Source organism: Ochotona princeps, chromosome 16 (assembly GCF_030435755.1).
Source record: "Ochotona princeps isolate mOchPri1 chromosome 16, mOchPri1.hap1, whole genome shotgun sequence".
NCBI classification, from domain to species: domain Eukaryota; kingdom Metazoa; phylum Chordata; class Mammalia; order Lagomorpha; family Ochotonidae; genus Ochotona; species Ochotona princeps.
The window spans coordinates 31,803,267-31,820,584 of record NC_080847.1 but is presented as its reverse complement, the minus strand read 5'-3'; the positions used below and the strand labels follow the sequence as shown (position 1 = coordinate 31,820,584).

The following is a 17,318-nucleotide window of genomic DNA, read 5'->3' as shown; positions in this document are numbered from 1 at the left end:
TTTGAGGGCTTAGATGGTCTTATAATGCATTAGAGCCTCCATTACAGTGATAACCCATGGGTTCAAGTTTAGTCAAATCTTTAATTCTCCTCTAGAAGCATTCTTCCGCTGAAAAGCATTTCTGATCCAATAGAACCTAAGATTTATTGTAAAGGATACACAAATTATCCAGTTGGGTGAGAGTGATGGGTCAAAGTAGGCAATATTGCTTCCACCCTACAGTTTCCATAATGAGTTATTTAGTTACCGGAGATGTAAAATCATTGATCAGGTTTTAATTTAACTAATACAAATTACTGTATTAAAATCAAAATGAGGCTCATCAAAGACTCCATTGAGCTTCTTGCTTACCAGTAAAAAATGTGATACACATCAACTTGCTTTTCACATTGGAGGGCTCTCCTGGAATATGCCAGAGTGATACAAAGTGTGAGAGACATCACACTGGACCCAAGTGTGGAATGTTATGAGAAGTCTTTATTTATTTCTCAAGCTTGGTGACAGCAGCTCTGCTACACTCCAGGAGCTACTGCACCAAGTGGTAGAAGTCAGGGTTTTGTTTTGTTTCATTTAAAGATTTATTTTATTTTTATTGGAAATTGAGAAATACAGAGAGGAGGAGAAACAGAGAGGAAGATCTTCTGTCCAATGATTGAATTCTCAAGTGATCACAATGGCCGGAGCTCCGTCGATCCGAGGCCAGGAACCATTTACAGGTCTCCTACGTGGGTGCAGGGTCCCAAGGCTTATGGACCATCCTCGACTGCTTTCCCAGACCACAAGCAGGGAGCTGGACAGGAAGCAGGGCTGCCGGGATTAGAACCAGTGCCCATATGGGATCCAGAGCATTCAAGTCGATGACTTTAGCCACTAGGCTACTGCGCAAGGCCCAAGTCAGTTGTTTTTCAGCTCTCATCCTGCAATCAGATTGAGAGCTACACAGTACAAACTTTCAAACAACAAGGCAGTTACAAGAGCCCAAAGTTTTCCTGTAGTTACTCTAATCTAGTGTAGTGGGAGGCAGGAGGGGCCAGGTGCACGGAGCCTCCAGAGTAATTTCTGCACTGTCAATTATTCCGAATGCTACAGAATGCAGGAGGGGCAGGGTGTGTTTTTCATGCCTGCAGTTAACTTGAATGGCACCAAAGCAGGTAGGAATGGTGGAGTGCGGAAACTCCCCATCCTGTCTGCTGTCAAGTGGGTGCGAGCTATCAGTGGCTGCACCCCGTAACAAGATCACTGGATTCCTGACACTACATCAGTGTGCCATGGCCCCTGAAAACTTGTCTTTATTTCTTCCTGATTTGTACTTAGAGGTCTTTTACGTGTTTGATATTTCTGCTCAATATATATAATTGGCATGAACATTTCTGATGCCAAATCAGTGTATGTTCTTCAGACTGCCAAGAAGATTTACGTCTCCACAGACTATATTATGACAAGAAGACCAAGAATTAAAAACCCTAGAAAAATCATGAAATCAGGGTGTGGCACGATAGTCCAGTTGCTAAATACTCACCTTGTATGTACTGGGATCCAATAGGGCTTCCAGTTCATGTCTTAGATACTCTACTTCCCATTCTGCTCCCTGCTTGTGCCCTAGAGGATAGAGAGCCCAAAACCTTGGGAACCTGTTCCTGTGTGGGATAACCAGAAGAAGCTCTTGACTTTGGATCAGCTGAGCTCCAGCTGTTGCGGCCACTCGGGGAATGAACCAGAGGACGGAAAATATTTCTATTTCTCCTTTTCTCTATATATCTGCCTTTCCAAAAACAAATAAATAAGTAAATCTTAAAAAGAATGATGAAAATGTATTACTATAAATATAAACTACCTTTTTATAGTCACCATAGCTGTTTTTATTAAAGTTCATGATGAAAATGTTAAAAATTTCAGATCACTTCACCTCATGATGCAAATACAAGCTGCTGAGCTATCCAAACACTGTCCCGGTCCCACAGTGACCCACCAGTGCTGAGCAGCCCTTGTTGACTGCAGCATTACTCTGTGCTCTGGAGGTCTGGGTGCAACTTCAAAGCTTCCCACGTGGCCTGGCCTTACAGATTGGGTCCTAGCAACACCCAGAAGTTACAAAGAGCCCAAATAATCACTTCCGAAGACTATTAAGTTCAAGAACAGATATAAATTTATCCTGAGAAAGAGCAATGTGACCCAGGGAGATCATATTTAATTCCTCTAAGGAGTTTTGATACACTAAATTTTTTTCAACTATTATAAAACTTTAGTAGCATGTAAATACAACCCTTAATTAGTTACTGTAATCCTCATTTCATACTTGGTTTGCCTTAATACGAAAAGCCATGAGGAGTCTTAGTAAGTTGCCTAATGTGGATAGTCAATGGCCTTAATCATTTCTATTGTCTTGAGTTTTTTTTTTTTTCAGTTTTTCCCTTTTTATAAAAAAATACAGGATTTGGAGGACAGTGACCATGGCTAGCAGCGGTAAAAGAAATTTTTGCCAGCAGTGATTTAAATTCATGAGGATGACAAACTGGAGGACATGAAGCTCAGAAGACAAATCAGTAGAAAGTCCTACATTCCTATTCCCTCGGTGTTTGAAGACAATCATAAAAAGCCTCAACTGAAGTTGCAGTTACTAATTAACTCATATATGTGACTAGAAATCATACAATAGGAGTGTTTTAAAAGCTTCATTAGGTTGTTTCACCCTAACATTCACAACTGATAAGGAAAATAGGAAGTAATCCATGGCATGCAGCACAAACTCCAGCACGGCGTCCCAGGGATCCAGCTTCCTTCTCACGGGCATCACTGAGTCATAAACCAAAGTCGGGGAATACCGGCCCTTAGAGGGAAAAATAAGTTTCCATTGTCATTTTCAAAGAAGCGTTTAGGGGAAAAAAGCTAACAGTTTGCATGAAGCAGCATTTAGTAATGCTAAAACAAATGCTGATAGTTTGGTGTAATGTACAAAGATTACCTCTCTTACTTAAGTATGCCTTAACAAAAAGTACAAATTTTATTTACATAATTATGCACTTTGTTTTCGACTTCTTTTCCTTCTTTTTATCATCTTTGCTCTTCTTCTCTTTGTTTTTGAATTTCTCGAACTAATGCATAGAAGGCATTGTCAACGCCCTGTCTTGTCTTTGCAGGCTTTTCAGTGAAAGGAATTCCGTAATTTCTTGCTAAGTCCTGAGCTTGTTTTGTGTCTACTGTTTCAGAAGGCAAATCACCTTTATGTCCTACTAGGACCAACTTCAGAGTCTTTAACTCTTAATTTGTTCCCAATAAATGATGAGCATCTTCAAATGATTTAGTATTATTTAGAGCAAACACACAAAGACAGTCTTGCCCGGTTCTCACGTACTGCTTCTTCATTGCACTGTACTCCTCTTAACCTGATGCATCAAGAATATTGAAAAGAAGGTCTCTCCATCAATTACTACTTGTTTCCTGTAGGAATCCTCTATTATAGGTTCGTATTCATCCATACAAAATGATTCTGTATTAGCTATATCGTCAAGACATGCCACAAGCTCCAACTACCAGAAGTTTATATTCAGTCATTTTCAGTAGGCCTCTCTCCTGCACCTGGGGGCCACTGAGCCTCTGGTGCCTGCCTCAGCACTCAGAGCCAGTGCCACACCTTCTCCCAATCTGAAATGGTGGGAGCTGGAGTCCTGGATGAGCAGCTGCCAGCACCAAACTTGGTGCCACCACCAGGAAACTAGCTCTGATAATGCTATTGATGGACGTTAAGAAGAATGTATTCAACAGCCCAAGAGCTGTAACCGGTACCATAGATTGACGAGTAAGTCTAGTAAAGGAAGTAGAAATCATTTTGTTAAAGTTACTGGCACAGTAATTAAAATTGGAACCACTGCTTATTTAACTTGGTGATGATTCTCTATCATCTACCACTTGCTTATAGAAGTGAATGTGATAGACATATAAAAGAAAAACTTCAACCCATGCAGCCTTCAAAGTGGCACTAATATTTGCAATATCTTCTGCTTTAAATAATAGTGTTTTGACTGACATATTTGTGGTGAAATGCAGAAGAGTGGGGACCAGTGTTGTGGAACAGCAAGCTAAGCTACCATTAATGATGCCAGCATACACTATTGGAGTGTTGGTTTGAATACTTTCTGCTCTCTACTGATTCAGTATCGTGCCTGAGAAAGCTACAGAAAGTGATCCAAATACTTGGATCTCTGCCAATGTGGGAGGCTAGGATCAGGATTTTTGGTTCATGGCTTTGTCCAGCATTGCCCTGGCTGTTAATCATCTTGGGAGAAACCAACAAATGAAAGATTTCTCTTTCTCTCTCTTTCTCTATTTCTCTTCTATGGGTCTCTCTCTCTCACTCCCTGTTGTTCTGACTTTTAAATCAACTTTTTAAAAAGAGGTATATTTATTCATTTTGATCGTTAAAGAGATGAGGGGAGAGATACAGAGGGAAGAGATCTTCCACCTTCTGTCTCACTCCCCAGATGGTTACAACAGGCAGCATTGAGTCAGGAGGAAGCCAAGAGCCAGTAGCTTCATCTGATTAGGATGCCACACCGAACTTTAATAAAATACTTAACAGCTGGCATCTGCCCTCTATCACCTAATGTGCTAGCTTCTACACTGATGCTAGGTAGCACAGTCTTCTGTCAGAATTTTTGGTTACAGATCTTATCCTGTCAAAGATAGCCACTTCAGACCTCTGAAAGGCAGTGGATCTCCATCACCTGTACATATTCCAGTTTCTTTGTGAAGTGAATAATCCTCTGTGATCTCCAAGGTAATGAATTCTCTAGTTCTACACAATTAAGCATTTATAACTTTTCCAATTTACTGAGCCTTTCAACCTTCCCCAGTTCTCTCCCAATGTGGTTCCATTACGTACATCTCATATTCAACTTTTAAGGGGCTATACCAAAAGGAAAAAAGGCAGTCAGACAACCGTCTCCAATAAAATATTTTGCTGAGTCAGGATGTTGAGTCCTGAGTCATGGGAAAGTATTTTATTCGAATAAACTCTTTTTCCTTTCCTATATTCCACCCACCCATCTGTTCTTTCACACCCAAGATCCATTCTGACACATGCTAGATATTTTTGGTCAACATGAATCAGCTAGCACCACCATTCCTTAGGTGAATAGAACCTTTCTGCTGCAAGAACTAAACCTACTCTTAAGCTTTGTGATAGTATTTCCAAAAATTTATGGACTTAAAAGATAAGCTTATTTTGTTGCCAAAAAATTGCAGCTTGTTCTACACAATTTCTGTGAACTTCTTGAAGGCCCCTCACATTAAGACATGACTCTACTTTATATGGAGATGGAAGAGTGAAGAAATTACAGGGAAGTTCTCTAGAAGTGTAAGTATCTGACTGCAGGCTACCTACCACAGGCTACATGTCTGCAGGGCATCCAGAATAAAAAAGCCTGCTCCTCAATGGTAATGGGAGGTATGGGGTGATTGCAGAGCTCAGTATGTTATGAGAAATCTAAGAACTTCATAGTTTCAGTCTGTTCCATTTAAACACCTCCATATTTGCTTTCAGGTTTCCATGAAGACCTGTCAAAGATGAAAATTTAGTCTTTTTTGTACTTTTGTGCAGTCAACTCTTGCTCCAAGAGATGAGAGCTGCCACTGGGAATGATAATATGTATTTAAAGTGTAAGATGTTTGTTTTGGATCAACAGCTATGAAGAAAATAGGATGGCACAAGGATTTGACAGAGGAAGTGGTTGCATCGAATATGCCTGATATAACCTCAGCTAGTATTTCAGGAAATATACATGTATTTCCCATCAGAGTTATACCTACAAGATGAAATGCCTAGACATTTCTACATCTACCTTGTTTAGTCACTTTATATGAATTGCCCTGGGAATAACACAACATTGGTTTTTGTAGCTGAGGCAGACCCTAAAGGGACTGATGTTTGAGGGTGAGGATTTGTCTGCAGTTTGCAATTCCTACAGCTGGGAACCACATATAAGTCTCTCCTCGGAAAAACCCACAGAGTCCTCTGGATTTCACAGCATTCCCTAAATTAATAGCTGACTGCTCTGATCATGTGATACATCACTCAACCAGTAAAGGCATTAGGTAGCACACTGCTTCAACATCCAACTTCACCTCCAAATGACATTGTTAGTAGGTGTGACACTGAAAGAATTCCAATGGTCATCACCACCCCAATAGTATCAGCACTGAGTCCCTTCCTATCATCACAAAAGCCCAAGTTGAGACTGAATTTTGTCCCCAAATGAATAAACAGAGACAAATATTTATGCAAGTTAGTGTGTATACAGTATCCCAAATAATGTGGCTACTAAAATAAAACTCTATTATTTTCTAGACTACTACTATGAGCACATGGTGTTTGTCTCACAGAATCCTTAAGGGACATTATTGAAATGGATCTAGAATTTTCATCATGAAAATGAAAGGGAGACATATTCATCCCATCTGCAGTTAATCAAGGATGAGCCAAAGGGTTTTTGCTGCCCACACTTGCAGATTTCATAATTCTGAGAACCAATCATGTGTCATAGGCATCCTGCATAGTGACATCCCAGAAGCTCCTATAGCATTTATCAAGAAGGATTTAGGAGAGCAGCATTGTGACCTGGTGGGTTAAGCTACTGCCAGTGATACCAGCATCAAACTTGGGCTTTGGGTTGAGACCCAACTACTGTACTTTCAATTCAGCTTCCTGGTAATGTGCCTGGGGAAAGCAGAGGATGTTGGCCCAAGTGTACCCGCATGGGAAACCTGGAAGAAGCTCTAGCTCCTGGCTTCACAGTGACCTGGTCTTGGATGTTGCAACCTTTTTGAGAGTGAATCTAGCTAATTATTCTCTCTCTCCCTCTCTCCCTCTCTGTCTCTCTCTCTTTCCCTGTCTTTCTGTATATCTTCTTTCTATGTGTAACTCTTGCAAATAAATAATAAATGGTATTTAGTGCAGGCCAAGGTTGAAAGGGAATCTCGCCCTTCACCTTCAGAAGGCAGTCAAAAACTTTATATAAATTACTACTCTGAAAAGAACATAGTAGGGTGTGGGGCTGAGATGATTTGAAGTAGTACATAGCAGGCATGCACTAATGCAGATCCAGAGCTCAAGCAGTAGACACTAGGTCTAAATCAAGAGTGTCTGATATGAACTTTAATAATATCAATATATTCCAGAAAAGCAAGAGATCTTAAAGACTGAAGTCTGAGAAAAGCTAAAAAATTAGAATATTTTACAACCTAAATACTGAAAAATGTTTCCATTTTTTTCCTGTTCTGATATGTATTTAGATTCTTTCATTTTTATAAAATTCATACTAGGGTGAGAATTACAAAACACAGAGGGAAAGAAATCAAGCTAAGGTTTGACTTAAGAACATTGTTATTCACATTACTGATATCTTTGTGGCTTTTAACAAAGATAGGATTTTATAACACTCCAAACAGTGCTGGATCCCAGGCTTCCATGGCTATCTTGACACTGGGAGTTTTAAGGTGGGGATTTCCACAACCAAATTCCCTCAGGGCTACACCTGCAAACCCAGGGGAAAACACTGCAGTGACTAACATGCCTTGACCCTTCCTGGGATTGCAGTTTTGGGCTCAAATGGAAATTTAATCATGATTTTTTTTTCTTCCATGGGGCATAAAGAGTTAAGTCTCTTCCCAACCTACAACACATTTTGCCAAAATTCAAACACAGATTGAATTTTAAACCACGTCCATAGGCTACATATACTTAATGCTCAGTAGACGCAAACTAGCAGGGTTTAAAACAATAGGTCTGAGTTAGGTATGTGTGAGGTTGTTGAGGTGTAATTTCCAAACTCCACTCAGAAAAAGTGTGTGTAGAGTTTGCAGTGACTGTCAAAACACATGACATACGATGGTCAGAATCTGTTAACCCCCTTTACTCTCTGGTAGTAGGAAGATCACTTATACAATATCTGGAGCCTTGGGTTCAAGTGAAAAATTTTTGCAAGGGGGCTCTTTAACATAGAGCAGCTATGGAAGAAAGGTTACATATTCAAGCACTGAGATTTGCAATCTCCTTACTTAACTGGTGAGGCCAAGTTTGCAGGTCCTGAGAGTTAACACTGTGGAACCACAAAGAGGGAATGTGAGGCTCAGAATCCAATTCTCCTGAACGGACAATGTTTGAAATTTCCCAGATGCAGCGTAGGATATTATATCCCAGCCACATTCCATGCATATTTCTGGTGTCCACAAAACTACATAAATGAAGGGAGTAGGATGATTTGAAGTTCTAACATTTCAAAGACATTTTACAAAAAGAAACATATACCAACAGTTACAGTAGGGATGAGAAACTGAAGAACTCGGATACTAAAGAACTGGAAACCTGAATAAGTGGGACCCACTATTTCTCCCCTTGCATTCTCAAATTTTACTTTCAGTTTTAGTAATTTTTTAGAAGATTTATTTATTTTTATTGGAATGTCAGATATACAGAGAGGAGGAGCAACAGAGAGCAAGATCTTCTGTCTGCTGCTTCACTCCTCAAGTTGCCTCAACGGCCTGAGCTGAACCAATCCAATCTGATACGAAACCAGGAGTCAGGAGGCTGTTCCAGGTCTCCCACACTGTGCAGGGTCCCAAGGTTTTGGGCCATTCTTGCCTGCTTTCCGAGGCTTCAAACAGGGAGCTGGATGGGAAGCAGGGCTGCCAGGATCAGGACCAGTGCCTATATGGGATCCCAGTGTGCTCAAGGCAAGGACCCCAGCAACTAGGCTATCATGTCGGACCCAGTAATTTTTCTTTTTTAAACCACAGCTTCATAATTTTAAAATTCTAATTGGATGATAAGAAGGCTCAATTATGAAGGAAAAAAATCCACAGTGTTATAGAAACTTCGTTCTGGGTGATATGACAATGGCAAATATTTTTTTTTTTTTTGTATGTGTTTGCCAAATGCTAAAAAAGGCAGGCTGGGCCTGATGGTGCTGAAGGAGCTGAGAGTATCAGCAGACGAGGGAGCCATTTGCAAGCCAGGAACACCTGGGCTTGTGTCTAAGTTTGGAACACCAAGCAGCAGACTGAAATCCCCGGTGTTGCCTCTCTTTTGTGCCTCCCTCTGGTTAAAATACCAGAAAAGAGCATCCCTGGCCTCAGTGCTATCTTTTCTTCTTGTTTCCCATGAGTTACAAGTAATGAATCAAAGCATACCAAGACACTGTGTTAATGTCTTCTCCCTATTCTAAGAACTGCTAGCTTCACATAACACAAGGATTAATGAAAGCTTTGTATGACACCCGGTTCTTTCTGGGTAATAAATGCTATTTTTTTAACAAAGGGTGTCATCCTGAAAGTATGGATGATGGCCACAGTGTAGATTAATAAAAATATTTCTCCATTAAGCATATTCTTGTTGTCTGTTCAATTAATTCTGACATCTAGATCCACTAACAGCGACCTGAAGAAAGCTAGGAAAAACCAAAAGGAAAACGGAACACTCAAGGTAAGCAAACTTTCTAAATTTCATAATGGGAAACCCCTCTTCATTTAGAAAGTCGCATATTTATAGGCTTTAAGGATTCATGGCAGACACAGGAGCTAAAGTTAACCAAAGCACTTATAAAACCTTGTTTTATACTGTTAGGCATCATTGCTACTGATTTCATCCTACAGGGAAGTGAATGCTTAAGTACAGAGTATTGTCTTCAGTTTTGAGGGCTTTAAGGAGTACACAGCAGAGAGGAGACATTATTCCTGTAAAAGTCTAGACTCTGTGCTCTTTAGTATCAACGAGCCTTAAGCCGTTACATTCAAACTTGGAGGTTGTCCAGTAAGGTTGTCACTGATATGGAATATAGATCATAGCCCCCACAAGAAATAAGATATGCCAATCCACAGAAGAGACTGCAGAGAGGAAGAACAAGACTTCTGCCCCCGTAATCAAAGTTAGAGAAATAAGGAAAAAAACAAAAGGGTGTCTAACCCTGTGGTAGAACAGGAAGCCTATGCTGCAAGCTCTGCATCACTCTCTGGTTCTGATGATAATTCAGAAAAGGAGTGAGATATTATAAATACAAGAGAGGAAAGAATTGAAGCCCATGGCTCAAAGGTCAGCTAAAACAGTAAATAAAGTTGACATTAGAGAGAATGAAGGACCAGAGCCTACAGTTCCACAGCCACCATCTCCCCCACAGCTGCTGCCTCCTGCACCAGTGCTCCCTGCTTGGAGACAAGCACTGCGTGCATACATTGTAACTCTCACAGATGTCAGGCCCCGCACCGTGGCCTAGCGGCTAAAGTCCTCGCCTTGAAAGCCCCGGGATCCCATATGGGCGCCGGTTCTAATCCCGGCAGCTCCACTTCCCATCCAGCTCCCTGCTTGTGGCCTGGGAAAGCAGTCGAGGATGGCCCAAAGCTTTGGGACCCGACCCTGCACCCGCGTGGGAGACCCGGAAGAGGTTCCTGGTTCCTGGCTTCAGATCGGCGCACACCGGCCGTTGCGGCTCACTTGGGGAGTGAATCATTGGACGGAAGATCTTCCTCTCTGTCTCTCCTCCTCTCTGTATATCTGACTTTGTAATAAAAATAAATCTTTAAAAAAAAAAACTCTCACAGATGTCCCTGCAGGACAAGCTGGTCCACAATACCCTAATGGGGTTAATCAGTATCAGTGGAAAGATGGGATACCAATGTCCTTAAGGAATTTAAGAAAGCCTTATCTACATATGGGATGCATTAAAATATATACTCAGGGCTTGTTGAATACACTGTTGCATGCTCAATGAATGATCCCTCAGGATTAGAAGTCACTGGTAAAAACAGTAGTGGAGTCTGGAGCATATATGAATATAAGACATGGTTGGAGGATGAGGCCAAACAGCATGCTAAGAAAATCAAGAAAACAGCATTGTAAATATCATGGATGAGTGGCTGGGGTTTGGACATGGCTGGGAGCTCAGGCACAGTTGATGTATGATGATCAAGCTATTAATCAGGTCCTACAATGTTGCATGAGAGCCTGGGACCGCATAGAGGAAGCATGAAAAGTTCATCATTCTTTTGTGAATATGCTACACTGCCCTAAGGGACCTTATGTAAACTCTATCTCCCATTTACAGAAGGCACTGCAGTGGGCCATTTCACAGCCGGATGTCCAGGATCTGTAGTTACATATATTAACTTTTGAGAATGCTAATCTTGATTGTCAGCAAGCCCTCTGATCAATTAAAGCAGCCGGAGGAATCCTAGGTGATTCCATGAGGACATGCATGGATATCAGCTCTGAAGGGTACAAGGCTAATCTGTTGGCTGCTGCATTAAGCAAACATGGCTGTACAGAACAGCACCTACCAGCATGTGTTGGGCTGGATAGTGCGCCTAGTTAGGTTGAACTAGGCTTCAATGCCCATTGACATGTAAGAGAACAGATTGGGATGTGGGACAGATTAAACCAGTGTGCTGTACATACTGGCAAGCATGGGAACCAGGGCAGGGGGTGGGTCTGGTGGGGGTTATGGGGAGTCACCCTGACTAGGCTGCTGCTCCCACTGGTTTGCTTGAGGACTGAGTTTGTGGTGAGCAGAATCAGGCTGGACTGCAAAACCTATTGTTTCATGTGCAAGACATGGCTGGAAACAGAATTGACCCAGCAATTGCAACCACCAACATATGCATAAGCTGATTGGGGCGACAGACTGTGCTGGACCTTGTATTGGCTTACACACAGAGGAATCAGGCCTAGGATTACCTCAGACAAAATTTCTTTGACGATTCCTCTGACTGAAATGTTATCTTGCAACCCCAACCATGAAGAGAAGTGCAGGTTCCATGGTCTGGTCATGGAGTTCAGGTGTCGAAGCTGAGCCTCCTCAGAGGCTCAGATGGAACAGGGAGTAGACAGCAGTTCTAAGTGCACATGGAGGATATGGCAGTCTGTTGGAACCTGCACAGGACACCTGGTACCACAACAGGATGGAGGACAGAACAAATCGATATCTACCCCAGCCATGTGTTGGCAATGAAAATCTGGGCTAACAGAGACTCTAAGGTGAACCGTGTCAGCCAGTGAATTCTGCAGAGATTTCATTGTGTTTGGAATTGTGAGATTGGCAGCAATTCAGTTGTTGAAGTATCAAAACCACTTGAGCAGGACACTCAGAGCATGCCCCACATCGGGGACCCAGGATGGGTGGGAGGCTGGGTGGCACTTCTCCCTTATCCCAGATACAGAAAATAATAATAATAATAATAATAATAATAATAATAATGTGGAAGCAATGGTCTTACCCACTTTGCTGTAGTCCTTGGCCCGTTTTTCCCTAATCAACTATGTAAAGATTATAAAAATAAACAAATAAATAATTAAGTAAAAATATCTTCTTCCTTAAAAAAATAAACATCAAACACACATTTCTTTCATTAGCCTTGTATCATGTTCCCTGAATAGCTGTACTGCCATTCCTCCTGCTCTTTAGAATTTGCTGATATCAGAGTTATTTTTTGTATCAAGTGTCAATGTCTTAATCCACAAGAAGACTATGACCTCACTTTGCAAAACAGTGAGGTTGGAAAAAGAAGTTAAGCCACAGTAGTTCCAAATCGGTTTATCAATTGAAAATGGGTTGTCCAAAATAACCCCCTAAAATCTGTCTTTCAGCTATCCCTAGAGCTAGAACCTAAGGCGACATAATGTCCATAACATTTTTTTTTAATTCATTATCTGTGGGTTTTTTGTTTTGTTTTGTTTTTACATATTTCAGGAGCCAATGCCAAATTATAGTAGGTTAAATTCTGGCTTACAGCCATATGGATGCTAGTTCAAATTCTGGCTGCCCTTCTTCTGAGCCAAGTCCCTGTTAAATGCACCTTGGAAAGCAATGGAAGAGAGTCCAAGTCATTGGGTCCCTGCACTCACTTGGATGAGCCAGAGGAACCAGTCTCCTGTCTTTGCAATGGTCTAACTCCAGAGGCTATAGCCATATGGGAAATGAATTAGTGGATGGAAGATTTCTTTCTGTGTCTCTTGGTCTCTCAGTAGATCTCTCAAATAAAAATAATAAATCTTTAAACAAAACAAGGAGAGATGGAAAGAAAGGGGATGCAATCTGCTGGTTCACTTTCCACATTCCTGTAAGAGTTAGGGAGCTGAAACCAAAAGTGAGAAATTCAAATCAAGTTTCCCACGTGTATGACAGAAATGTAACTGCTTGGACCATGACCACATTCTCCAAGGGTCTGCATTTCCAAATCAAGCAGCAGAGCAAGTTATCAAACCCAGGTACTCTAATGGGAGTCATGGACATTTTAACCTGCATTTTGACAATTAAACAGAATTCCCTGGTACAATGGCACAATGGTTCAATGGCTAAAGTCCTTGCCTTGCCAGCACCAAGATCTCATATGGGTGCAGGTTTGTGTCCCAGCTGCTCCACTTCCCTTATAGCTCCCTGTTTGTGGCCTGGGAAAGCAGTCAAGGATGGTCCAAAGCCTTGGGACCCTGCACCTGAATGGGAGACCCAGAAGAATCTCTTGACTCCCGGTTTCAGATCGGCTCAGCTCCTACATTGCAGCCAGTTGGGTAGTGAACTAGCAGATGGAAAACATTTCTCTGCCTCTCTCTGTATATCTGCCTTTCCAATAAAAATAATAAATAAATCTAAAAAACAAATAAGCCTAATACCCACCATAAATCTATTACATTTTAAATCACAGTTATCGGTTGCTAAAAATAGCAAATACCAATGCTTGCAATAACATACAAAAATACTGGGGCAGGTGTGCAGCACAGTGATTAAGCCACCTCTTAGTATATCCACATCCCTTTTGGAAGGCTTGATTTGAATCCTGGCTGTACTACTTTGATTTTAGTTTCCTGACCATGTATACCCTAAGATGCTGCAGGTGATGGCTCAAAGACTTGGGCCCCTGCCAGCTACATGGCAGAGCTGGATTTAGCTCTGAGCTCCTGGATCCAGACTAGTCCCAGCCTAGCTGTTGTGGATATTTGATGAATAAACCAGTGGAAGGAAACATTCTCTCTCTTCCCCACCCCCATTTGAATAAAATGAAGAAAAATAAAGAAAATTTGCAAAAAAAAAAAAAGATTTTTCTACAATATTAGTTGGTAAAAGAACATGTAAGTTTTTGTAAAGATTTATTTTTATTGAAAAGGCAGATTTATGGAGAGAAGAAACAGAGAAAGATCTTTCATTTGCTGATTCACTCCCCAAATGGCCTCAATGGATGGATCCAAAGCCAGGAAGTAGGAGCTTCTTCCAGGTCACTTAGTCAGTGCAGGAACCCAAGGCTTGGTCCATGCTTTGTTGCTTCCCCAGGCCATTAGCAAGTTGTTGAGATACAAGTAGAGCAGCCAGGACACAAACAGGCCCCTGTATGGGATGTGAGTGGAAGTTTACCCTGTTGAGCCACAACATTGGCTCCAAGAACATGTAATGTTACATAAAATATTTCTCAGCATTTGAAAATATTTTTCTGGTTGATAAGGGCTAGATATTTTATTCTAAGCTATTTTCATATTTTCAAAAAATATAAATTTTCTCATTAAAAGTTGAATTTTTACAATCCCTTGATTTCTTCTTTTTTGCATATAAAGAAAGAATTCTGTTTTAAAGTTGAATTTCAATTCTCATCTGAGACTGCTATGAAACAAGCTTCACTTATAATAATCAATCACTGAAACAAAAATATCCCAAACATGTTCTCTCCTCTCTCTGAAATTATAGCCAGGAGTATAAATCGTTTTCAGAACAACAAGACGTTATTGGTTACTCAATACCATGTCAACTAATTCCATAACGTTATAAATTGTTACTGATGTAATGTCGGGGCTTTTAATTGATCAGGATGATACTCTGCCAGATCTACTTCAGACCAGAGATGACCTCCTCAAGAAACCGTTAAACTTATCTGGACAATAAGATGCTGGACTTTATGCTTGGTAGATGCTTGCAATGAAAGAATCTCAACTGAATTTGAACTGTGGTAATGCAACAAGGTGGAGGAATCCACCATGGGGCGGGGGTTTGGGGAGGGGTGGGGGGAATCCCAGTGCCTATAAAACTGTGTTACATAATGCAATGTAATCAATAATAATTTAAAAAATCCTTAAACACACACACACACACACACACAAAAAGGAAAAACAAGAAGTTCTAGAAACTATTCATTCTACTCACTAACCCCTTTGGGGCCTAAAGCAATGACCCATCAAATAATATCACAGATAAGAAGTTGTCAATTGTTCTAACTGAAGAATCAACTATCAGCAGTAGCTGTGGGTGATTTCAATCTAATTACTGATTCTCCATACTATGGATTGACATTTTTGCCTTCTCTATCTTAGACTGATGGAGGAAGAAGTAGAATTGGAGGACCCTCTCCAAGATATCTCTTTGACCAGCCTACAAAAAAATCCGTTAAGGATTTTGACATCTGATTTATTCATTGATTTGTCTCTAAGATATGGACACATAAAATATCTTCATAGATCATTAATTTTCTTGGATATGAACCCCAGTGCAATCTTCTAGGCTAAGATGAGGAGGAAAATTCAAAATGAAAAAGATAGGACTAGCTGGCTAGGCCTGAAATGTTTGGGGTCCTCCAAGTTTGAAAAAATGGGATATGTAGATGGTGTGGAATCAAAAAGGAGATTAGACATTTCAAGCCATTCATTACAGGAATAAGGTAAGGCAATTTGGACAAATTGCAGCCTTTCTTTTCAGTTTCCTGGTCACCAGTTGCATTTGGTTACATTATTCATAGAAGTCAAATTCTTAGAATGAAATGGAAGTAGGGGGCCATGTTATCAGGTTAAACTACCCCTACAAGGCTGGTATCTCCATATTAGCATCAGTTTGGGTTCTGGCTGATGCACTTCCAGTCCAGCTTCCTGCTAATGCATCTGGAAAAGCAGCCAAGGATAGCTTAAGTCCTATGCCCTGGCACCCATGTGGCACACCTGGATGAAGCTCCTGGCTCAGGGTTTCAGCCTGGCAAGTCCCAGCCCTTGTAGACATTTGGAGAGTAAACTAGCAAACAGAAGATTTCTGTGTTGTGGGGGCAGGGAGAATATATGTGTGTCACGTTTTATTATTTACTTCCATCTGAATGAGTAAGATTGACTCTATGTCATAGCTGTTGTGATTTACACTGCAAAAAACATGCAGGCATAGAGATCTCATTGACATACTAATTTCAGTTCCTTGGTGTATGTATCCATTAGCGGCATTTTGAGTTTCATGTAGTTCTAGCTTTAAATTTTTGAGGAACCTTCATGCTGCTTCCCATAATGGCTGCACTAACTTACACTCCATTAACAGTGGACAAGGATTCTCTTTTTTCCACATCCTCTTTAACTCTTTACTTTAATATTTCTTAATAAAAGCCATTTTAGGGCCCAGCACAATAGTCTAGCAGCTAAAGTCCTTGCCTTAACACGTTGGGATCCCATATGAGCGCCAGTTCTAATCCCGGCAGTTCTACTTTCCATCCAGCTCCCTGCTTGTGGCCTGGGAAAGCAGTTGAGGATGGCTTTGAACATTTTCTCATATAATCTTTGTTTATTTGTGTGTCTTCCTTTGGGAAATGTTTATTCACAACCTTTGCCTGCTTTAAAAAAAAAGGTTATCTTATTATTAGGGTATTGAAGTCTTTATAGTTTTTGGTTGTCTACCTACTTACTCTATGTATGGTCTGTAAACAGTTTCTCTCATTCTGTAGATTTTCTCTTCATTTGTTGGCGGCTTGGTGGTTGAGCAGAAACTATTTTGTTTCGTATGATCCCATTTCTCTATTTTCGCTTTTATTGCTGTATTTTGGAGCTCATCCCCCAAATCATCATCTACACCAATGTCATGAAGTTCTCCCATGTTTAGTTCTGGGAGTCTTACACTTCCAGATCTTAAATTCAAGTTTTCAAAAAGTATCTGAGGAACTATAATACTGCAACAAGGTAGAGGAATTCACCATGGGGGGGGAGGGGGTTGGGGAAGGGTGGGGGGGATCCCAGAGCCTATGAAACTGTGTCACATAATGCAATGTAATTAATAAAAACATAATAATAAATATAAAATTAAAAAGTATCTGAGGAAAGCTTCTTACTTTATCTATTTCCTCCAAATAAAGCACCATTTATCACTGACCTTGAACGAGCCAAACTTACAAGCGAACTTGCCTTTATTTGCCACCTGTATAAACCAAACAGAAAAGAGTAAGAATCTGTACAGCAAGCCAGCTAGGTATCACTTTCAAGATCAGCCCTGTGAGATTTGGTAACTGTGAATATGATTATGACATCCCACTAATGATATCACCATCCTAACATC

The 17,318-nt window shown here is 40.8% G+C and overlaps 1 pseudogene; it reads right to left on the bottom strand.

Moving 5' to 3' along the window:
• Positions 1–3,005: 3,005 nt before the first annotated feature.
• LOC101534951 (GTPase KRas-like) lies at positions 3,006–3,552 on the bottom strand (annotated as a pseudogene).
• Between the last annotated feature and the right edge of the window lie 13,766 nt (positions 3,553–17,318).